Source organism: Furipterus horrens, unplaced genomic scaffold (genome assembly GCF_987537825.1).
Source record: "Furipterus horrens unplaced genomic scaffold, mFurHor1.1.pri manual_scaffold_5, whole genome shotgun sequence".
NCBI lineage: Eukaryota > Metazoa > Chordata > Mammalia > Chiroptera > Furipteridae > Furipterus > Furipterus horrens.
Genome location: NW_028327175.1, coordinates 139,243,618 through 139,268,770, shown reverse-complemented (window position 1 = coordinate 139,268,770; position 25,153 = coordinate 139,243,618). Strand labels below are relative to the sequence as shown.

The 25,153-nt window shown below is 36.4% G+C and overlaps 1 protein-coding gene and 1 pseudogene across 1 annotated transcript in view; one reads left to right on the top strand and one right to left on the bottom strand.

Moving 5' to 3' along the window:
- The window catches only part of MARCHF5 (membrane associated ring-CH-type finger 5), a 58,487-nt gene that overhangs the window by 19,828 nt on the left and 13,506 nt on the right, over positions 1 to 25,153 (top strand). The window lies entirely within an intron of this gene.
- On the bottom strand, positions 13,540 to 14,115 carry LOC150009979 (ras-related C3 botulinum toxin substrate 1 pseudogene; annotated as a pseudogene).

Below are 25,153 nucleotides of genomic sequence, written 5' to 3'. Positions count from 1 at the left end.
CATTTTTTGATTACATATATACCAGAAGTTAATTTATACTCTGAACACTAGTAGTTTTGTGCAACCATAAAACAAATTATTTAAGACCATACTATATCTGTGAGAGTCATTGTTCTTTCTCACTATGTACCACACATATTATGTAATGTCCAGTAGTGTCATGTGATGATAGAATTTTGCCAGTAGATTGTTTTCTCTCTGAGTATATTTGTCATTCATTTTGAAGTTGACCGTAGTTTTATCGGTTTTGTTAAAATAAGCTGAAGTTCCTTTGCCAGCATTTTTTAATCTTTGCTTTCAATGACAAAATTTATAATTCAGGCATTGGTTGGTTTACTACAGTGGCTGAAAATTAAATGAATGCTTCAGTGGCTTCTTGTCCCTGTTTTATGTTTCTGTTACTGTTTAAAAATGTTACAGTGCAGTGGAAACAAGGAGGTCTCCGAGTGTAATCAACCACTTCTAATTTACTGATCACAACCCATTGTAACATCACACTGTTTTCACTCTAAGATCATACTGTTTATCACTTGTGGCATTCTGAGTTAAATGTGTTTTACTTTTACTCTTCAGTGAACACTTTGAAGCATTAATTCATTTTCCTAAATTTGAGGTTTAGCACATTATAATAGTAAGAACAAAATATTTAACCAGTGTAAACAGTTTGCATGATATGAGTTTGTTAGCTGAAACAAACAACCCCTTATTAACTATCCTTATAGAACATGTGTGACCCTTGGAACATGACAATTAAGAACCTGAAAGAATTTTCTTGAAAGTCATGGTTAATCTTATTTCTCAGATTCGTGAAATGCTTGTGGTCAGAACTTTTAGCATTTTCCATTAAGTTGTCTGTAGATCAGTTAATTAATTGCCAGGGACCACCATTGGTCCCCAGGCAACAGTTAAAAAACACTGGCTAGAAGAAGGAATGAAAGATAAAAGGGAGGGAAAAAAGAGAGGAAAAGGTGATGGTTAACATTCTCTGGGATGAGCCCTGTGTAGTAGGTCTTTAAAAAAAAAGTTTTTGTGTGGATTTAGCCTCATTCTCTTGGCTATCTGGCAAAGTCTGCATCTTTTCTGGTACTTAGTGATGGCCAGAATGGGGAGCAGGGGCAGCAAGTATGTGTTCTTAATTGCTGACAGGAAGTATAGTGTGCTCTGTTATGGAAAACTTAGAGGACTTGCATTCCTCTCACTATTTGCCACCTGTGTTAGGGTTTGCTTTCTTTGGGCAGTTGTATATGTATATGCAACTACATACTTAAAAACAACACGAAGTGTGGTCTGAGGACTGGCAACATTGGAATCATATGAGAGCTGTTAGGAGTGAAGAACCTTAGTCCCTTCCCCTACCAATCCCCAGTTTCGATTCAAAATTTGCATTTTCATGAGATCATCAGATAATTTATGTGCACATTAAATTTAAGGAGCATTACTTTAAAACATAAAGGAAATACCAGCTGAAAAAGTTTGTCTTCCATTAAAAATAAAACATTTCCATGACGTCTAAGACCAGGTAGTAACCTTTTTTTTTTTTTAAGCTAAACAAAGGATTCAAAGGCAAGATCTTGAGGGCAGAGTTCTTGATTCCTTTTTTGTTTTTCCCATTTCTTTCAGTGATGTAGTTTTCAGTGTTATAGGTTTCTTGTTAAATTTATTCCTAAGTATTTTTTTTGATGCTATTTTAAATGGAATTGTTTTCTTAATTTTATGTTCGGATTGAATATTGTGAGTGTATAGAATACAATTGATTTTTGTATTTTGATATTGTATCCTGCAACCATGCTGAACTTGTTTAATAGTTCTGATAGTGTTTTTAGTCAATTGCTTAGGATTTCCTGTATACAAGATCAGTCATTTGTGAACGGAGATAATGTTACTTCTTTTTCAATTAAGAACCTGAAAGAATTTCCTTGAAAGTCATGGTTAATCTTATTTCTTATTTCAGTCACAGTTCCTTTATTGCCATGGCTATAACCTCCATTACAATGTCAAATGGCCGTGGTGAGGACAGACATCCTTGTCTTATTTTATTTGTTTGTTTGTTTATTTTTATCTTAAGGGAGAAACACTTTCACCATTAAGTATGTTATCTCTGGGTTTTCAATAAACTTTATCAGATTGACAGTGTTACGTTTTAACTGTTTTTACCATGAATGGGTGTTGAATTTTGTCAAGTGCCTTTTTCTGCATCTGTTGAGATGATCATGTGGTTTTTGTCCTTTATTTAATTAATATGGTATAATACATTAATTGATTTTCATTTGTTAAAACCAACTTTGCATTCCTAAGATGAATTCCACTTGGTCATGGTGTGTAACCCATTTTAGATACTGTTAGATTTGGTTCGCTAGTATAATCTGTTGGAAAATGTTCATAGTATTCCTTTTTATTTCTGTAAGGTTGGTGTTAATGTCCCCACTTTGGTTAATGATTCTAGTAATTTGAATCTTCTCTCTTTTTTTCTTGGTCAGTCTGGCTAAAGATTTGTCAGTTTTGTTGGTCTTTTCAAAGACTCAACTTTGGTTTCATTGATTTTTCTCTTTTTTTATTTTCTATTTCATTTATTTCCACTCTAGTCTTTATTTCTTTCTTCCTTCTCCTTGGTTTGGGTTTAGTTTGCTTTTCTTTTTCTAGTGTTTTAATGGTGGAAGTTTAGATGATCATTTTTTTAAATAGATTTTATTTTTTAGAGCAATTCTAGGTTCAGAGCAAATTGAGAGGAAAGTACAGAGGTATCCCACGTACTCTCTGCCTCCTCACATGCATAGCCTCTTTCATTACCAACATCTTTTGCCAGTGAGACATTTGTCACAATTGATAAACAATTGACACATCATTATTACCCAAAGCCCATTATTTATATTAGGGTACATTCTATGTGTTTGGACATGTGTAATGACATGTATCTACTTCTAAAGTATAATGGTATTTTATTTTCACTGCGCTAAAAATCATAACCCTTGGCAACCACTGTCTTCATGTTTTTGCCTTTTACAGAATGTCATGTAGTTGAAATCATACAGTATATAGCCTTTTCAAATTGGGTTCTTTCAGTTAGTAATAAATACTTAAAGTTTTCCTATGTCTTGATAGTTCATTTCTTTTTAGCACTGAAAAATATTCCATTATCTGTATGCACCACAGTTTATTTATCCATTCACCTGCTGATGGGCAACTTCGTTGCTTCCAAGTTGGGGCAACTGTAAACAAAGCTGCAGTAAACATCCGTGTGCAGCTTTTTGTGTGGACATAAGTTTTCAGCTTATTTAAGTAAATATCAAGGAGCATGATTGCTACATCATATGGTAAGAGTACAGGGTGGACCCTAAGAAAAAGGAATTTATTTATTAAAAATTGTGTTTTTATTTTTACATGTTGAAACTTCAGTCACCATCAAAGTACTCTTCATTTGATACAATACACCTATCGAGATGTTTTTTCCACTGCTCAAAACAGTTTTCGAACTCATTGATTTTGACACCTTTTAGTGCTTCTGCTGTTTTTTGTTTCACCTCTTCCACATCGATAAAACATTTCCCTTTGAGGACATTTTTTTATCTGGGGAAACAAAAAAAAAATGTCACTCGGGGCAAGATAGGGTGAATAGGGAGGATAGGGTACAGGGTCATGCCATTTTGGGGGGTCAAAAACTGATGAACACTCAGCACAATATGGGCAGATGCACTCGTAAATAACCCATCATGAATGGACAAATGTGTTGAAAGAGTCTTCAGAAAAATTCACTGAAGTCTAATGCAGCCTCTCACAATAGCACCAGTTGGTACACTGATACAGATAGGTTCCCAAAACACTTAGCTGGGAAAGCCTATACTACAAAGAGCTTGCCCTCCAGAAGATAATTCCAGTTTTTTTGGTTCCTCCCTCATATGTTTTGTTAGAAATTGCCGAAGTGGCTGTACATTTTGCATTCCCACCAGCATTGAGTTCTTGTTGCTTTATATCTTCGTCAGCATTTGGTAGTGGTGGTGTTTTAGATTTTAGATGTTAAGTGATAATGTCTTCTATCTTCTTTGGTGAGGTGTCTGTTAAGTCTTTTGATTATTTTTAATGCATGTTGACCAGCCATTTGATACAAAAGCTGTCCCATATCACCAGCTATTTTTTTGTAATTGAATATGAAAATGAAATAATCTAAATAAACTTCAGTATACTTTATTTATACATAATGTATTGAAATGGAACTTTGTACACATCTTCTGTATAACTTCTAATAACTTTTTTTGGTATGATAAACTATATCATTCACCTACATGCAATGGTACACAACAGATTTTGCAACTATATCTAGTTTCGCTGCGCATCTCTTTTTTGCCATTTTGGCGGTCTAATAGCAGATTCATAACTATCTTCTGACAGATTATCATCTCCCACATCACTGCTATAAAATTCCAAGTCACTCGGACAATCAGAAAAAGCATCTGCATATAATTCATTGAAAAATTCTTCACTGTTGCAGTGTGCCATATTTGAAATTTTTGCAATACTAAAATTGTGATAAAACCCAGAATATCTAGAAAAATAATTTTTTTATAATAAACACAATCAAACATGATTAAGAAAACTTTTACAAAATCCTATATTACTCTCAGTTTTAAGAGTTGTGTAAGCTAATGCAAGTGCAAACACGAGTTAACTCATTATTGGTCAACAACGTTTGGGCTTGAAAACACAAGTTTTTTGTCACCAGTCAACAATGTGTTAAAACCAGATTACTTATTTTCTTGTTGTTGAGTTTTTAAGTGTTCTTTGTGTATTTTGTGTAACTTAAGCCCTTTATCAGGTATGTCTTTAGCTAATTTTTTCTCCAGTCTTCTCTTTTCCCTGATCTTCTTTTTAATATAGTCATTTACAGCTATGAATTAAGGACTGCTTAGGTTTCTTTTTTGACTTGTTGATTATTTAGGAGTGTGTTGTTTGATTTTCACATATTTGTTAATTTCCCAAATGTCCTTCTGTTAATGATGTCTAATTTCATTCCACTGTGATCAAAGAACATACTTGGTTTCTGTCCTTTTAAATGTATTAAGGCTTGTTTTACAGTTTAACATGATTTATCCTGGTGAATGTTTCATGTGCACTTGAGAAGAAGGTACCTTCTGTGGATGAAGGGAGTGTTTTATAAATATCTAGTTGGTTCATAGTATTTTCAAGTCCTCTGTTTCCTCGTAGATCTCTTACCAATCTTTCATGAAAAGTGGGATAGTGCAATCTTCAGCTATTGTTGAATTATGTATTTCTCCAATCCTTTCCATTTTTGCTTCATTTATTTTGGGCTCTGTTGTGCATATATGTTCCTAATGGATTGTCCTGCTACCATTATAAGGTGGCCTTTGTTTCTACTAACAACTTTTGTCTTAAAGTTGATTTTAACTGTAAAATCAACTTTAAGCATAGGCATTCCCTCTCTCATATCTTAATAAGTCAGTAGTAAATTCTTAGGTTACTTCCAAGTGAAATTTTTATCACAGTTTGTTCTTATTTGTTTTATTGTTATTATCAACTAAACATCAATTTAAACTTATGTATAGAGTTGAAAATAACTAACAATCACCCTCAAAGGGATTGTAAAATGTTAAGTGAAGTGTAAAGCTTAGAAAGGAAAGAAATTCATTCACTAGGGATAATACGGGATGATTCCTAGCAAATAAATGAATCTAGCAAATAAAATTAATAGTAGTTACAATTTTATTTTATGTTACAATATTATTAATAATATTAACACATATCAATAGCTATTACCAGACACTATGTTGGTCACTTTGTCTATATTTTATTTAAGCCTCTCTAAAACAAGAACATAGTAGATATTGTCCTTATTTTATGGATAAGAAAACAGTTAACAAATGTATTTAATGGAAGCCCATGGGCTTCTAGTAAGTAAGTGAAGGAGCCAGAATTTTTAATTGCTAAATTTCTTGTTACTGTCACTGATTGAGACAGCTACCAGGCTACACATGGGTAAGAAGTAGTTTTAGGTACCATAAAAACAAATAGGAATGATGTTAATTTGGAAATATTTGAGATAATATTAATGAATAACATGTATGGTCTGTTCTCTCTTCTCCTTTGTCTTGATATTTGGCCTGCTGGAAATGGAAAGGAATAACAAATACATAAAAGAAAAAATACAGCAACTACAATACCTCATAGGCAATATTTTCTTTAACTCTATCAAATGTTTAATTTTACTTTATGTGTTTTCCCTCCAAAATTCAGATATAAAATTCAATGAAAAGTCTTTTTACTCTGTCTGCCAGCCATGATGCCAAGTACTTTTTGTTACAAATCTCTCGTGTTTCATTCTAGTGTGTTTCTCTTCTCTTCTCTCTTCTCTTCTCTCTTCTCTCTCTTCTGTTCTCTCTACTCCCCTTCCTTCCTTCTTCCCTGCCTCCCTCTCCCTCTCTACCCTCCCTGTTCCTACACACATGCACACAGAATCTACAAACATTAGGAACAAACAAGGGACAGGGAAATAGCCAGGATCAGCAATTAGGGGAAACCATTTCTACTCCTAGGCCTAAAAATACAGGGCAAGGAAGCTGTTGACAGAACTTGACAAGACTGTAGCAGAGAGCAAGAGGTTGTTGAACACAACCTGTGGTTTTAGAGAAATGCGGACTACCTGCAGTGAGGGAGCCAAGGAAAAAATTCCCTTAACACTTTTTACCACCCTCTGATTTTCTAGCCATCCTACTCATTGTTAGAACACATCAGAAACTAGAGGAGGGCAAGGTTGCCTGGAAGATGCTATTTGTTAGTTCAGCCTCCCACTACACAAAGCAGGGTGGAGAAAAATAAGGAGTAAACCAGGAGAGGCAAACAGAATATTCAGCACATTAGATTGTCTGTTAATATATTCTAGACTAGTATACTATATATACATCCTGTTCCATACTTGCTTTTTTTTTTTCTTAGCAATATATGGTAGATACCATTTATATTAGTATATAGAGCTTTCTTTTTTTATGATATTTATATAACCACTTTCCTGTTGACATTTAGGCTGTTTCTTTTCTTTCTTTCTTTTTCTTTCTTTTTCTTTCTTTCTTTCTTTCTTTCTTTCTTTTTTTTAGTTCAGTTTATTTATTTTGTTACCGCAAATGATGAAGGCTTTGTTTGCGTAAGTAGATAAGATAGATGAGATGAAAGGAGTTTATTATTGAAATACCACTCAACTCTGAATTTCCTTTCAGGCTGTTTCTAACCTTTTTCTAGTACAAACAGTCTTGTCATAAACCACTGTGGAAAATAATTTTATGCAGCTTTGCAAATATAACTGTAAGATAAATGACTAGAGTGGACTTACTGGGTCAAAGGGTTTATGCATTTATAACATTAATAGATATTGTCAAATTGGCTTTTGTAGAGATTATACCTATTTAATCTTCCCAACAGTGTGTTGGAGTGCCTGCTTTTCCATTGCCTATCTGTTGCCTTAGCATTGATCAAAACTCAGCAGAATGTTCACTCAGGTATTTTATATATTTCTCTTTTATTATGAAATATTTCATTGGGTAAAAAAGAATATATAATTACATATGAGGAATAAAGACTAATAAGCCCGTTTACCTATCCTTCAATTTTAGAAATAAATTATCCTAGTGAGTTCAACTTTTTATCATTAAGTCGTCGTCGGCAGCCGTCCGTCTCGAGAGACGATGGTGTAGCTTCTTAAGAGTCTATCTGCACCGCCGAGAATGGCTGTGCAGTCCGACTCGGGAGTGACATGGTATCTGTCTCCTCCCGTGTTGAATCGACATCTTGTGATGACGCTGAAGCTACAGAGCCTGGGCAGGGTAATATGGAGGGTCTGCTGTTGCCCATGCAGCAGACCCCCCCTCTCTTCGCAGCTGAAGGGTCCAAGGGAAAGACGGAGTCGATACAGCTTGGGTTCAGGTGCGCCGCAGGAGTTGCCGGTGTTGACTACAACGTCAAACCGCCTTAGGGACTCCGGCTCCGGATTTTCTGTCGGGGTTTACTCCCTTAGCCTTTCCCCTGAAGAGGTATGCCGCAAGGCAGCGGAGGTTTTTTGGAGTCAGAGTTTTCCTTCTCTGATGTACCCTGACTGGAAGATCGAACCAGCGACACTTAGCTCGCAGGCCGACGCTCAATCCACTGAGCTAAACCAGCCAGGGCATTATCATTAAGTAATGACTATTTTATCCATAATAATGCTTTTTTATCTTAAACTTGTGTAGATAATATAGAATAGATATGATAATATTGCTATACTAGTTTTTTGGGGTTTTTATATACATCAACTTTTTATTTTAGGACAATTTTTGATTTATAGAAAAATTACAAAACTAGTACAGAGAGTTCCCATATATTCTACATCTGGTTTCCTCTGTATTAACATCTTCTATTAGTATAGTACATTTGTTATAATTAATGAGCAAATATTGATAATTACTATTAAATAAAATTCATACATTATTCAGATTTTTTTAAAATTTTGCCTTATGTCTTTATTCTGTTCCAGGGTACTTATCCAAAATCTATTTAGGCATGTTTCCTTAAGCTCCTCTTTGCTATAACAGTTTCTCAGGCTTTCCTTGTTTTTGATGACCTTGAGAGTTTTGAGGAATACAAGTCAGATGTTTCGTAGAATGTCCCTCAGTTGGGGTTTGTCTGGTGTTTTCCACATTATCTTGGGGTCAGGAGTTTCGGGAAAGCAAGACCACTGAGGTGAGGTACCATTTTCATCATATCACATCAAGTGTGCATGCTCACTTTGGTCATCTGGCTAAGGCAGTGTTTGTCAGACTTCTCCACCAAAAAGTTATCTTTTTCCACCTTATGTAACAGTTTTAATGTCGTTGTTGCATTTTCCCTGTTCAGCTGTTCTCATGCTTTTATTTTCAGTTCTTCTTAGTTTTTTTACATTCATTGTGACGTTGATATAGCTGGGTTTTTATTGTCAAAGTTTATGCATTCTACTTGTCCTACTTTTTTTTTATACTTTATTTCCCTATTTAAGTGTCTGTCTTTGAAAAGTCATATCTTTTATCTCTTTAGATGTTGCTTCTACCCCATTCTTTCAATTCTTGTCTCTGTATCTGTGATTAGAGTTATGTTAGACATTTTCATTTTATCTTTCATGTAGCATCACTTTTATGTTCTCCATCATTTGGTCTCTCTGTGCTGCAGCATTGCAATTTCTTCTTAACTGTTATCCAGTTCTCTCTCTCTTCAGCATGTCAGTTTGCAGTTCGGGGGGGTGTTCATTTGCTTTTTGTTTTTTTTTTTAAGTTCTAATTGTTTTTTAAATGTTCCTGGTCATTTTGTATACTCTCTTGCTTTTTACTTATTTATAACTTATCTTGTATTTTAATCCATAATTTTTATGGTGAGATTGGTTAATCTCATTATTTAAAGTCTTTGATAGCCTAAATTCTCTTTGTTTCTTTGTGTGTGTGTTTGTTTTTGCCTCTTGCTTATGGTGCTTTATTTCCCTTAAGTGTGGGAATCGTGTTCATATTTATAGGCTGTGGATACCCTGAAAGTGAAGGAACTCCAAAAAGGATTTGCAAGGATGCTACCAGTCTGGAATTGCTTTAATCTCTGGACTTTCTCCCATAGCACAGGCAGATTTCTAACCTAAAATCTGCATGCGAGGTGACTGTGGTTATAAATTCATTTTTTTTTTAATGATTTTATTTATTTATTTGTTTTTTAGGGGGAAGGGAAGGGAGGGAGAAAGAGAGGAAGAGAAACATGTGCGGTTGCCTCTCACACACCCCCAAGAAACCATCCTCCTTATCATTCTTTGCTGCCTTTTTTTTTTTTTCCGCATTATCAAGAAAGATTTTATACAAGGAAGGATACTGCTTGTTGAGAAGGGGCTCTGTGAGAAGAGCCCTTTCTCGGTCAGCAACCATGGAAATGACCGGTTCAAAGGTGAATTCAATGCTCAATTTTGGGAGGGATTGCCAGTTTAAGAAAAAGGAAAAGCTTAAGAAAACACTTACTGATTAATGCCACCTTTCTTCAACATCTACTGCATTTGACAGAAATTAACCTATTTAAAATTTTACCCGTGGCACTTTTATTCAGTTTAACTATTATGTGTAAATTGTAGTGTAAATTAATCTCCACTTCATATTTTGTCAAAATGCTGCCGTCTTCCCCCTTTGATCACATTAAGTGTTCCAACACTCCACCCCAGTGTGCCCATGACTGGAGCAGAATATTTCAGAGGGAACACGACTCAGTTCTGTTCAAATTTTCTGCAAGGCTAATACACTAATTTTTTTAAAAATCTCACTCCAAAATCAAAAAGATCAATCCAAAGACTTGAGTTGTTACACTCATTACATTATAATGTTAGGTAACAAACATGGGTTGATAAATTATATCAATGCATTAAATGGCAACATTTCATAAGGGAAGCTGTACAGCAGTACAGATAGTGTCTGCCTTCCCTACCTGCAGAAGCTACAGTCTTCTCAAAGGCAAAGGTCTTTAAACAGTTTAGTGCTTAGTGTTCTTAGCACAACAATGCAATTTAGTTCATAAGGTATTTTGGCAACTTGTAATCTGAGCAAGAATAGGGGCTTTGGAAAAATAAGGCTTTAAGCCTGAACAGACAGATAATAAAGAGTGAAATTGAAACAGTAATCAAAAAACTCCCAGCACACAAAAATCCTGGATCGGATGGCTTCACGGATGAATTTTACAAAACATTTAGGGAAGAACTAATGCCTACCCTTCTCAAACTATTCCAAAAAATCCAAGAAAAGGGAAAACTCCCAAACTCTTTCTATGAAGTCAGTATTACCTTAATTCCAAAACCAGGTCAAGACACAACAAAGAAAACTACAGGCCAATATCGCTGATAAACATAGATATTAAAAGCCTCAACAAAATATTGGCAAACAGGATCCAGCAACACATTAAAAAGATCATACACCATGATCAAGTGGGATTCATCCCAGGGATGCAAGGATGGTTTAATATTCGCAAATCAATAAATGTAATACACCACATAAATAAAATGAAAGACAAAACCACATGATCATATCCATAGATGCTGAAAAAGCATTTGATAAAGTTCAACACCCATTTATGATGAAAACTCTCAGCAAAATGGGAATAGAGGGAGCATACCTCAACATAATAAATCTGAAGCCAACATCATACTCAGTGGACAAAAACTGAAAGCATTCCCCTGAAATCAGGAACAAGACAAGGATGTCCTCTCCACTCCTATTCAACATAGCATTGGAGGTTCTAGCCACAGCAACCAGACAAGAAAAAGAGATAAAAAGCATCCAAATTGGAAAAGAGGAAGTAAAACTGTCATTATTTGCAGATGACATGATAGTGTACATAGAAAACCCTATAGACTCCACTAATAAAACTACTCAACATAATGAGTGAATTTGGCAAAAAAGAAGGTACAAATTCAGTATTCAGAAATGGAAGGCATTTCTGTACACCAACAATAAAATGTCAGAGATAGAAACTAAAAAAAAAAACAAAAAAACCATTTACTATGACTAGAAAAATAAAGTACCTAGGAATAAACTTAACCAAAGATATAAAACACCTATACTTGGAAAACTACATATATCTGAAGAAAGAAATGAAGGGAGATACAAATAAATGGAAGCAAATTTCGTGTTCATGGATGGGAAGAATCGACATTAAAATGTCCATAGTACCCAAAGCAATTTACAGATTCAATGCAATTCCTTTTAAAATACCAGTGACATATTTCACAGACCTGGAACAAATACTTCAAAAATTTATATGGAACCAAAAAAGACCCCGAATAGACACAGCAATCTTGAGACAGAAGAACACAGTAGAAGGACTCACAATACTTGACATCAAACTATATTACAAAGCCACTGTGATCAAAACAGCCTGGGAACTGGCATAAGAACAGACATATAGATCAATGAAACAGAATAGAGAGCCCAGAAATAAACCCAGGTCTATATGGTCAATGAATATTTGACAAAGGGGGAAGAAGCATAAAATGGAGTGAGAAGAGCCTCTTCAACAAATGGTGCTGGGAGAACTGGACAGGGACATGCAAAAAAAAAAAAAAATGAAACTAGACCACCAACTTAGACCACACACCAGAATAAACTCAAGATGGATCAAAGACTTAAATGTAAGCCATGACACCATAAAAGTCCTAGAGGAAAACATAGGAAAATTTCAGATACCCCACGTAGAAATATTTTAACCGATACATCTCCTAAGGCAAGGGAAATAAAGAATAAACAAATGGGACTACATCAAACTGAAGAATTTCTGCTCAGCAAAAGAAAACATCAGCAAAATGAAAAGGGAACGAACCATATGGGAAAACATATTTGCCAATGATACCTCAGACAAGGGATTGATCTCTAAAATATATAAAGACCTTACAAATCTCAACACCAAGAAGACAAACAGCCCAATTAAAAAATGGGCAAAGGACCTGAACAAACACTTCTCCAAGGAGGATACACAGAAGATCCATAGACACATGAAAGAATGCTCAACATCACTAGCTATCAGAGAGATGCAAATAAAAACCACAGTGAGATACTACTTTACACCAGTCAGAATGGCCATAATCAACAAATCAACAAACAACAAGTGCTGGCGAGGATGTGGAGAAACGGGAACCCTACTGCACTGTTGGTGGGAATGCAGACTGGTGCAGCCACTATGGAAAACAGTATGGAATTACCTCAAAAAACTAAAAATGGAACTGCATTTTGAACCAGCAATTCCACTGCTAGGACTATACCCAAAGAATCCTGAAACCCCAATTTGAAAGAACCTATGCACCCCTATGTTCATAGCAGCACTATTTACAATAGCCAAGTGCTGGAAACAGCCGAAGTGCCCATCTGTAGATGAGTGAATTAAAAAACTGTGGTACATTTACACAGTGGAATACTATGCAGCAGAAAGAAAGAAGGAACTCCTGCCATTTGCGACAACATGGGTGGAACTAGAGAGAATTATGCTTAGCAAAATAAACCAGGCAATGAAAGAAAAATACCATATGGTATCACCTAATACGGGAGACTAATGAACAACACAAACAAGTGAGCAAAATTGAACAAGGAACAGAAAAACAGTTATCGGGGGTGGTGGGGAGAGAAGGGGTAAATAGGGGAAGGGTCTAGTAAAGGAACTAGTATAAATAACCCATGGACATGGACAACAGGGTGGGGAATGACTGTGGGAGAAGAGGTGGGCTGGGTGGGGGGGAGAAATGGGGGGGGAATGGGACAACTGTAATAGAAAAACAATAAAATTAAATTTTTTAAAAAAGGCTTTAAGAAAGCTTGTCATTTTAGGGCTGAGTTTTAGGAGAATGTTAAAGTTTGAACTCTTACACTTATTTGTTTAAATAAAACCTAAAAATTACAGATTGGTTCAAAAATGGTTTTATGGAAAAACTAATCTGTAACAAAAACTTGGCATTGAGTGTGAGGGCTCCCTCATTTTTGAGCAAAGTGTAGAAAGGTTCCCAGGGGCAGGCGAGAAGGGCCCAGACATTTACAACAGCAGGCATTTTCTCTTCCTCTTCTTGACAGGAAGTGGGCAGAGAATGGCTCAGATAGCTTCATCAAACACTGTCTTGAGGCCTCTGTGTGAGAGCTGAGCACTTCAGGTATTTTACAACACCGATCTCCTTAGCCATAGCTAAGCCCTGCCGGTATGTGATGGACGTCAGCTTCTTCTCCTTCAGCTTCTCAATCGTGTCTTTGTCATCCCTAAGATCGAGCTTGGTCCCCACCAGCATGATGGCAGTGTTGGGACAATGGTGCCGAACTTCGGGATACCACTTAGCATGAACATTTTCAAATGATGCAGGACTCACAAGAAAAAAAAGCAAATTAAGAATACGTCTGTCTGCGGATAGGGGAGGGGACGTAATCTGTCATAATCTTGTCCAGCAGTATCCCATAAGCCCAGATTCACCGGTTTTCCATCTACCATAACATTGGCAGAATGGTTGTCAAAGACAGTAGGGATATATTCTCCAGGAAATGCATTGGTTGTGTAACTGATCAGTAGGCAAGTTTCACTTACAGCTCCTTCTCCCACCACCACACTCTTGATGGCCTGCATCTGGGCCACTCAGTGGGCCGCAGTGGAGGAGGCGGTTGGGCACTGAGGAGAAGCAGCCGGCTCAGGGTGCATCAGGCGGGTGGGCGCGCGGCTGCAGGCGGCAAGGCGCAGAGTGCCGGGGCCGCTGTCCACAACGCCTCGCCTTCTGCCTAGAAGGAGCCAGAGCCCAGCAGCAGCCACCACCCAAAGTCAGGGAAAACTGCAGAGAAATAAAAAATGGCCTCTCCACTCATCCGGCCGTCCCTCCCCAGCGCAGTGGCCCTCATTCTTTGCTTCTTGACAATAAGAGGGTTTTCTTTGTTGCCTCACTCTATTAGTCATGTGGATTTTTTCCTAGCTTACCCATCTGAGGGTCTCAGGGTCCACTTTGTATTGACCTGAGATGTAATGTAACTTGTAAGATAAATAACAGTTCTTAGCTGGTGTGGCTCAGTGGATTGAGCACCTGCCTGCAAACCAAAGGGTCGCCGGTTGGATTTCCAGTCAGGGCACGTGCCTGGGTTGCCCGCCAGGTCCCCAGTTGGGACGTGGGAGAGGCAACCACACATTGATGTGTCTCTCCTCTTTCTCCCTTCCCCTCTCTCTAATAATAAATAAATAAATAAAATCTTAGCTTTTATCCTTGTAATTTTTTGATTGAAGAGAAAGATCATGTGTATCAGAGTATATCCCATCTTCTGGGTTTGATTATTAATCATGCTACAAGAATACTAAGGTAATATGTTGCTCTGTCCCTTGCATGTGTTATAAACTGTTGTTTGGTTTCACTGATAAGGTTATGAAAGGGGTTTTTGTTTTGTTTTGTTTTGTTTTTGCAAGGTTATTTCATAAATGGTTCTGTGTACTTATTACATCACAGCATGAGCCATATAATATATATTTGTCATTCAAAGAGGACACATTACAACTGACACCTTAGAAATACAAAGGATCATGAGGAACATTTATGAACAATTATATGCCAAGAAATTGAATAACCTAGAAGTAAAGGATAAATTTCTGGAAACATACAACCTACCAAGACTAAATCATTAATAACAGGGAAGGAGATCATAAACCTCCCAACAATGAAAAGCCCAGGACCAGATGGTTTCACTGGTGAATTCTACCAAACTTTTAAGGAAGAATAAATGCCAGTCCTTCTCAAACTCTTCACAAACTTGAAGAGAAGAGGACACTGCCAAACTTTAAAAGTCCAGCATTACCTGATACCAAAGCCAGATCAGGATACTACAATAAAACAGCAAGCCAATATCCCTGATGAATATAGATGGCAAGTTCTCATCAAAATACTAGCAAACTAAATTCAACAGTACATTAAAAGGATCATACATCATGGTCCAGTTGAATTTATCCCCAGGATGCAAGGATGTTATAACACCTGCAAATCAGTCAATGTGATATATCACATTAATAGAATGAAAGATGAAAACTGCATGCTAATCTTAGTAAATGCAGAAAAAGCAAAAATTGGGTATAAAAGGAACACTTAAGCATGATAATGGCCATATGTAATAAACCCACAGCTAACTTCATACTCAACGATGAAAGGTCAAAAGCTTCCCCACAAAGATCAAGACAAGGGCATCCGTTTTCACCACTACTATTCAACACAATACTGGAAGTCCTAGCCAGAGCAATTAGATAAGAAAAAGATATAAAAGGCATCCAAATCCGAAAGAAAGAAGTAAAACTGTATTTGTTTGCAGATGACATGGTCTTGTATATAGAAAACCCTAAAGACTACACCAAAAAAACTGTTAGAACTAATAAATTTAGTAAGTTGCAGGCTACAAAATCAACATAGAAAAATCAGTTGTATTTCTATACACTGACAACAGACTATCTGAAAAAGAAATAAAACCAGCTCATTTATTTATACTATCAAAAATAATAAAATGTTTAGGAATAAAACAGAATTACAAAACATCGATGTAAGAAATTAAAGACAAAAATAAGTGAGAAGATATTCTATGTTCATGGATTAGAAAACTTAGTATTAAAATGTTTATCCTATCCAAAGCCATCTATAGATTCAGTGCAACGCCTGTCAATGGCTTTTTTTCACAGAAGTAGAAACAATAATCCTAAAATGTATAGGGAACCACGAAAGACCTCTAGTAGCCCAAGCAATCTTGAGAAAGAAGAACAAACCTAGAGGCATTACACTTTCTATGATTTCAAAGTATAAAACTATGTTATAAAACTCTAGTGATCAAAACAATATGATACTGGCATAAAAACAGATACATAGGCCAATTGAGCAATATAAAGATCCCAGAATGCATTTATGTTCAACTAGTGTTTTATAGTGAAGCCAAGAATACTCAGTGAAGAAAGAATGATCTCTGCAATAAATGGTATTGGGAAAACTGGATATTCACATGCAAAGAATGAAATTGGACCCCTGTCTTATACCACTCAGAAAAATTAACTCAAAATGGATTAAAGACTTAAATTTAAGACCTAAAACTAAAAATTCTAGAAAAAAAAATAGGGAAAAGCTCCTTGACATTGGTCTTGATAATAAGTGTTTGGATAACACCAAAAACACGGGCAACAAAAGCAAAAATAAACAAGTGGGACTACATCAAACTGAAACAATTCTAACACAGCACAAGAAACAATCAACAAAATGAAAAAGCACCTATGGAATAGGAAAAAATATTTGCAAACCTTCTAAGGAACTCATAATGGAAAAAAAAAAAAAGTCATTTAAAAATGGACAAAGGACTTGAAAAGACATGTTTTTCAAAGAAGACATGCAACTGGCCAACAAATGCATGAAAATATGCTCAACATCACTGTTCATCAGGAAACTGAGGTCAAAACTACAATGAAATATCACCTCATACCTGTTAAATAGCTATTATGAAAAAGACAAGAGACAACAAGTGTTCCCGAGACTGGAGAAAAAGGAATTCCTATGCGATGTTTGTGAGTATGTAAATCAGCATGACCACTAGGGAAAACAGTGGAGATTCCTCAAAAAATTAAAAATAGAACCCCAATTCTGGGTAGATAGCAAAAAAACAACAAAAAAAACAAAAAAACACATCACTATCACTATCTGAAAGAGGTACTTGCACCCCCATGTTCCCTACAGCATCATTCACAATAGCCAAGACATGAAAACAACCTAAGTGTCCATTGATGGGTGAATGGTTAAACAAAATGTGATATACACACACACAGTGGAAAATTAATTATACTATTAAATATTTTTAAAAAATAAGGAATTCTTTCTTTTGCAGCAACATGGGTGGATCTTCAGGACATTATGCTAAGGCACAGAGAAAAATAAATACTGTATGTTCTCATGCAGAATCTAAAATAGCCAAACACAGAAATAGTAGAATGGTGATTGCCAGGGAGTGGGGGATATTAGGAGATGTTGATCAAAGGGGACAAACTTCTATCTAAAAGAGGAATAAGTTCTGCCCTGGTAGGTAGCTCAGTTGATTAGGGTGTTGTCCCGGTACGCAAAGGTTGCGAGTTTGATCCCTGGTCAGGGCACACACACAAGAATCAACCAATAAATGTATCAATAAGTGGAACAACACAATACTTTCTCTCTCTCTCTCTCTGTCTCTCTCTGTCTCTCTCTCTCTGTCTCTCTCTCTCTCTCTCTCTCCCCTTCTCTCTCCCTCTCCCCGCCTCTACCCCTCTTCAAATCAGTAGAAGATGGATAAGCTCTGGGAATCTGATGTACAAATGATGACTAGAATTAACAATACTGTATTATATTCATGAAAGTTAAGAGACTCAATCTTTTTTTCTTTTTAAATCCTCACCCGAGGACATGTTTATTGATTTTTTTAAAGTATGTTTTATTGATTATGCTGTTCTGAGAATTCTTTTCCTTGCCATTAATTTTTCACAATTTTAATACCATGTACCTTGGAGAAGGCCTTTTTGGATTGAGGTAATTAGATGTCCTGTTTGCTTTTTGGATAGAGGATCTAGTTCTTTTCATAGGTTTGGGAAGTTCTCATCAACTATTTATTTGAAGAGGCTCTCTGTTCCCTTCTCCCTCTCTTCTGTTATGCCTATTATTCTTATATTGCCCTTTCTAGTGGAATCACATAGTTTTCGTAGAGTCCTTTCCTTTTTTAGACTCAGGACTCTCTTTTCTTTCTCCTATGTCATTTCTAGATTTCTGTCTTCAAATTCACTCTTTCCTCCATCTGGTCTGCTCTTTCTCCTATGCTTGCTAATTCATTCTTTTTATTTTTTAAAGTGTGTTTTATTGATTAAGCTGTTATAGTTGTCCCAGTTTCTTTCCTGCTTTGTTCCCCTCTGCTCAGTACCCCCCTTCCCTCCTGCAATCCCACCCCTCTTAGTTCATGTCTGTGGGTCATGCACATAAGTTCTTTGGCTTCACCCTTTCCTATATTATTCTTAACTCCCCCCTGTCTACTTTGTACCTATTAATTATGCTTCTTAATCCCTGAAACCATTTCCCCATTTTTCCCCCTTCCCCCCTCCCAGCTGATAACCCTCCAAATGATCCCCATACCTATGATTCTGTTCCTATTCTGGTGGTTTGCTTGGTTTGTTTTTGTTTTCAATTTTTTAGATACAGTTGTTGATAGTTGTGAGTTTGTTGTCATTTTAATGTTCATAGTTTTGATCCTCTTTTTCTTAAGTCCTTTTGACGTTTCATATAATAATAGCTTGGTGATGATGAACTCCTTTAGCTTCACCTTGTCTGGGAAGCACTTCATCTACCCTTCCATTCTAAATGATAGCTTTGCTGGATAGAGTAATCTTGGTTGTATGGCCTTACTTTTCATCACATGAATACTTCTTGCCTGCAAAGTTTCTTCTGAGAAATCAGCTGATAGTCTTATAAGCCACCCCCACCCCCCTTTGTAGATAACTCTTCTCTTGTGGCTTTTAAGATTCTCTCTTTACCTTGAACCTTTGGCATTTTAATTATGATGTGTCTTGGTGTGGTCCTCTTTGGGTATAACTCCTTTGGGACTCTGTGTTTCCTGGACTGGTATGTCTATTTCCTTCACCAAATTTGGGAACTTTTTCTTTATTATTTTTTCACATAAGTTTTCAATTTCTTGCTCTTCCTCTTCTTCTTCTGGCACCCCTATGATTCGGATGTTGGCATGTTTATCCCAGAGGTTCCTAAGCCTCTCTTCGTTTTTCTTCTATTCTTGTTTCTTCATTCTGTACTGGTTGACTATTTGTTTCTTTCTTCTTTTCAAATCATTGATTTGAACCCCAGTTTCCTTCTCTTCACCACTGGTTTCATGTGGATTTTCTTTTGTTTTACTTAGCCTAGCCTTCACTTCTTCCTTGTGCGTTTGCCGTACTCAAGCATACGTGTCAAGTCTGTGAGCACCGTTATCACCGGTGTTTTGAACTCTGCATCTATTAGATTGGCTATCTCCTCGTCACTTAGTTCTCCCACTGGAACCTTGATCCGCTCCCTCTTTTGGGCCATACTTTCTGTCTTCTCACCATGACAGTCTCTTGTGTTTGTTTGCCTCTGTGCATTAGGTAGAGCCGTCATACCTGTTACGTTGTAAGGAACGGAGCCTTAGGTATTTGTCAGTGCGGGGCAACCCCTTTCACCACATTGTGGTGCTAAATGTGGGGGTGGGGTCCAAGAGGGAACAATGCCACTTGCTCAGAACTCGCCCCTTTTCCAGGCACTTCTCCCACTTCCTGTATGGGACTGGCACCTCTCTAGCTGTTGCCCTGGCCATGGTTCCCAGAGTGGGTGGGCTTGCAGATGTTCTAGGACTATGGGAGCCCTTTAAACAAGCAGACTCTACTGAGAGACCGGCAGTTTCCTCCTCCGCCCCAACCCCCACTGGTTTTCACAGTCAAAAGCAATGAGGCTTTATTGTCCCCGGCACTGGAACTGTGAGCTGTGCGGTCGACTCTGGTGCCGGGAGTGCACTCCAGACCTTACTCTACATTTTTTAATGTGTGACTGCACTTTCTGCTGGCCACAGCCATGTCACCACCACCTCCACACTGAGCCCTCTCTGCCCTGGGTCTGCTCCTCCTACCTGTCTGGATGAGTATTTCTTCTTTATATCTTCATTTGTTGGACTTCCATGCAATTTGATTTTCCGGTACTTCTGGTTGGATTTTTTGTTTGTTTTTTTGTTTTCGTTTTTGTTTGTTTGGTTTTTAGTTTTGAGGTAGTTGTATTCCTCCTTAGTTGTGGAGGGAGATGCAGCATGTCTTACCGACGGGAAATCTAAGAGACTAAATCTTAAGAGTTATCACCACAAAATGGTAGTAATATGAGGATTGAGGTGTTAACCTATTGTGGTAATCATTTCTCATATATATATATTGAATCATCACATTGTACAACTTAAACTTAAATGTTATATGTCAGTATTTCAATAAAGTTGGGGAAAATGTGTACCTCTTTTTCTTTTTATGATAAGAATGACCAGTGGATACAGGCATTATTAGCTTGGAGCATCCAATAAAATTCCTTATTGGTGTCCTCTTAGCACTTTTAGCAGAAATTAATAATTTCATTCATTACCTCTAGGATTATAGGTTCAAAACATAATTGTAAAATATTTTTTTAAAGTAATTACCTATTGTAGATCTAAATTCTGTAAGTCTAGTGTCTTTCTTCTTCCTCTTTACTCCCAGATTTCCTGGCTCCATGAATTTTCCTCCTCCTCCTTGTCCTACACCTTTAAGTAAAAAGAATTTATCCTTTATGTCTTACATGAGAATTTCCTGGAAGTGTTGATTTTATACCAGAGCCTTGTACCATAAACACTTCCTCAAACACAGTATCTTAGATTATAACTCCTATCCCAGAGTTCTGTTATGCCTTACTTATTTACCGTTTTTGGAAGATGTAGTGGTTGACGTTGCTTGTTTACTACGTAACACTAAGTACTGTATTAAGAGCTTCATGTGCCTTATGTTAATTTTCACAAAAACTGAGGCAGATATCTTCGTTGAACAGATGCACTAATTGGGGTCCAGAGATAACAATCTGTCCAGATTCATACAGCGGACCCTACCTAATTCTTACCCACCTTTTTATCTTGCCTTCTAAGGAATCTAATATGAGTGTCTTATAAAAAGGGGAAAAGAAAGTGAAACAGTAATATAAGGTTGATTTTCCTCGGGGTTATGGTTACCTAAATTTTATGATAACCCTTAGTTATTCTCTAAAAAGTAGGTTTTTTATTAATAAAAGTAATTTTATTCTCATAATGGAAACTTTGAAAACGATAGGTATGTTTAAAGAAAATGTCTGATGATTTTTTGGCATATGAGATCTGTCCAGAAAAAGTCCAGCCATTGTTAATATAATGAGAATGGTTTGTGTTTCATCGATGTAACCTGGCAGCCATGGAGGGTGGACTGGAATGTGCATGTGTGAATAATGACAACTTCACTGTGTTAGTCAGTGGGGGCGGTAAACACTGTAGAGTGAGCATGTATACTGTGTGGCTGTCGCATTCACAATGACTGAGTGAGTCAAGCAACGAATCTGCATCAAATTTTGCGTTAAGCTTGAACATTCCTCCACAGAAACTATTCGGATGGTTCAGAAGGCCGCAGCTATGGGCAACTGGTGATTAGCAGCTTCATCATGACAACATGCCTGCTCATGCATCACGTCTCATGCAGAGTTTTTTGGCGAAACATCAAATCACCCAGGTGACTCAGCTCCCCTACAGCCCAAATTTGGCGACCTGCAACTTCTGGCTTTTCCCAAAACTAAAATCACCTTTAAAGGGGCAGAGATTTCAGACCATTGTTGAGATTCAAGAAAATATGATGGGGCAGCTGATGGTGATTGGGAGAACTGTGTGAGGTCCCAAGGTGCCTGCTTTGAAGGGGGCCGAGGCATCATTGTCCTGTGTACAATGTTTCTTATATCTTGTATCCTCTTCAAAAGATGTCTCTACTTTTAACAGTACATGGTTGGATACTTTCTGGACAGAAACATATGTAGTATGTTCATAATATTGCCATCTCTTTTTTATGTATCAATGATAATTGATAGTGGTGTTTCATCAAACCGTGAACTTTTTTGAAAGTCAAAAAATTTAATAACCTTAGGTACGGTTTTCTACAAAAAGCAGACAACATTATCTTTTCTCTAATAAGTTTTAATGTTTCTTGATCCTTTCCTAAGTCTTATATTAAGCTTCTCTAGATTGCTACTACTTTCTCTCTCTTTGTACTTGCTTTGGATACAAAGTCTTGTGGATTCTCTTCTAGTTTATTCTGACGTTAAATAATCTGTTATTAGTTTTCCCTAAATATCTTTTTCATGTTAGCATGTCTCTCACCAGCAACTTACTTCCTACCTATTGTGTCATGTTCTTTAAAGATCTGGTCGAGGTTTCTATCAAATAAACCCCACCTCACTGCTATACCAGCTTTTAAAATATATATATAAACCTTTTGAATAAAGTCTTCTGGCTAGTTAAAAGGTCTTTTAGCATTCCCCTTTTTCAGATTATCAACTTCAAATCTAGATTAAGATCCACTTCTGTTAATTAGTAAGTACAGTAATTTTAAAACTCTTTAATTAAAATTTCATTAACATGTATTTGTATAGTTTGTACCATACTATTATACATTTATTAATTTTGCCTTAAAATTGTTTATTCCTAACTAGATTGTAGACTCCTTGGAGGCAGAGGCTAGTATGTTAAATTTTATTTACCTTTACTTTAATACATAGTAAAATGTTAACGTGTACAGTAGGTGCTTAATAAGTACTTAGTAATTGACCTTATAGCCCACAAATATTCTATGGATTATTCTGTTCTTAGGATAAATTTAAGTTTTCCCTTGTCACAAACTATGTAATCATAAAGAATTATGATGATCTTTAGTTATTATTCGTGGTGCTATGCTGTGTATATGCACTTGGAGGAATGGTATTCATTTGATTTGACTCTGGATTTTTTATTCTTCAAAGTTTTGGAAGGGAGAGTTTTTTTGTCAGTTATTAGCTTGGTTTTCTAAAAAATTGTCCAAGAGCATATCCTTTCTTCTCTGTTTACTGTCTAATGACTAACTGCTTATTAAGCAGTGTAACTTACATTGCTTACTTGAGTTTGCAGGATATTTATTCTTACATAATAATGGAAAACTAAACCTATAAGTAGAGCAATGAAGATGAAACGTATATAAGCTTGCCTGAGGCTCTTAGACCTCACCTCCAGTGTTTATAAACAGTGTTAAATGCTAGAGAGTTAAAACTCTTTACTATCCCATCAGGATTTCCATATACTTTTAATTGAATTGGTTGTTATGATATTATTTCATGTCCTTAATAAAATTTACATTTGTTGACTTGGGATCATATAATTAATTAATACTTAAAAAAAAAAACCTTTTTAAACAACAGATTAAGTCAAATACTTGCCAGAGGGCTGTAGTTAGTTCCTGTACCATTATATTTTGGTTCCCGGTGGAACAGGCCAAAGTTGCCCTGAGGTACTGCCAAGTACCATGTGCTGAGAGCCTAGAGAGTCCCTGAGAGTGATGACAATCATCATCAAGAAGCGTTTTTTTAAGCACCTATCTGTACATGGTTCTGTCCTAGGCTCTGTACAAAACGAGTTAAACAGACATGGCCCCTGCCCCCTGGGAGTTTTCAATCTAAGATGATGCTGACATGGCCAGAAATAAAGGATATTGAGACAACTGAACAAACATTGAACAAGAGCATAAAGTACTAACATTATGCACAAGCAAAGGGGTAAGTGCATCTTGTGGGATAGTACGTAAAGGAAGCTTCTTGGGATGTGAACAGGGTGGGGTAGAGCAATTAAATCAACGTCTATCAAGCTAAATTAGTTTTCATTGGTTAGTTGGGCTTTCATACAGGCTTAATCAAAATAGAGAAGAGTACAACAAAAAGAAGAGTTGGAGCAAGAAGAGACATTTAAAAGTATATTGTTGGACTCTTGGTGGCCTCCAAAACTTGCAGTTCTGGATGGTTCTGAGTCTGAAAGTGGGGTTGATGTTTTGACTTAAGTTGGCATTTGAGTTGGGTCTAGGGCAAAATAATTCAGTGCAAATGAAAAAACCCCAAAACATGGAAACTTGAATAGCTTCTGCAAGCAATCTATTTGCTTGTTAATTCTCTTTTATAAACCATTGCCCACTTAACAGAAACCTTGGAGTTCATGGGAGCTATAATCTTCTCAGGTTATCTTATGAAGTACCTAAAAATGCTAATTAATTACGTTCTGTGTTATAAACTATGACACTCGTAACATAGAAATTATTTTTCAAGAATTGTTCAATATTTTTTGCATGTTTTCATGATTTTCTTTTTTCTTTTTTAATTTTTTTTTTAAATTGTTGTTCTATTACAGTTGTCCCGCCCACCACCCCTTCTCCCACAGTCAGTCCCCACCCTCTTGTTCATGTCCATGGGTCATTTATACTAGTTCCTCATAGTTGGTATTTTTGAGGATACCTTCCTATCTCTGAGACAGGTCCTAGGAATTCTGGGTAGTATTGTAAGCAGTGCCAGCATATGTTGAATGCTAGGTATTAACTGTTTTTCACTTTAATTTATCGTCCAAGATAAGCCTTTAACACCATTCATACATATAGACTTTAAATTAAATCACAGCTGCAGCAAATCTACAGTTGCAGTGTTTGCCAGATAAAACTCATTACTTCTTTTTCAGTAGACATCAAGTTAGGAGTCTCCCCAATAGTTCTCAGCTCACTATTTGATGTCATTTAAATCTGAAATGTGAAAATTGAAATTTACCGCAAAATTAGGTTGTAGTTATTTTCTTTACAGCTTTTTTATTGTACGAACGAATTCACAATAGATTTCCTTTAAATTGTCACCTATTATGTAAATACAATACTATTGAAAATATAAATGGTGAACTTAATAATGCCCTTTTAAAATATTGAACCATTTTTATGTCCTTATATATTTAATTTGTAAGGTGCATTTATTCATACTTCTTCCTTCCCATTAGAATTAAGGTTTTCAAGGGCTAGAGTCTTGCCTTTCCTCACTTCCTATAATTCTTTG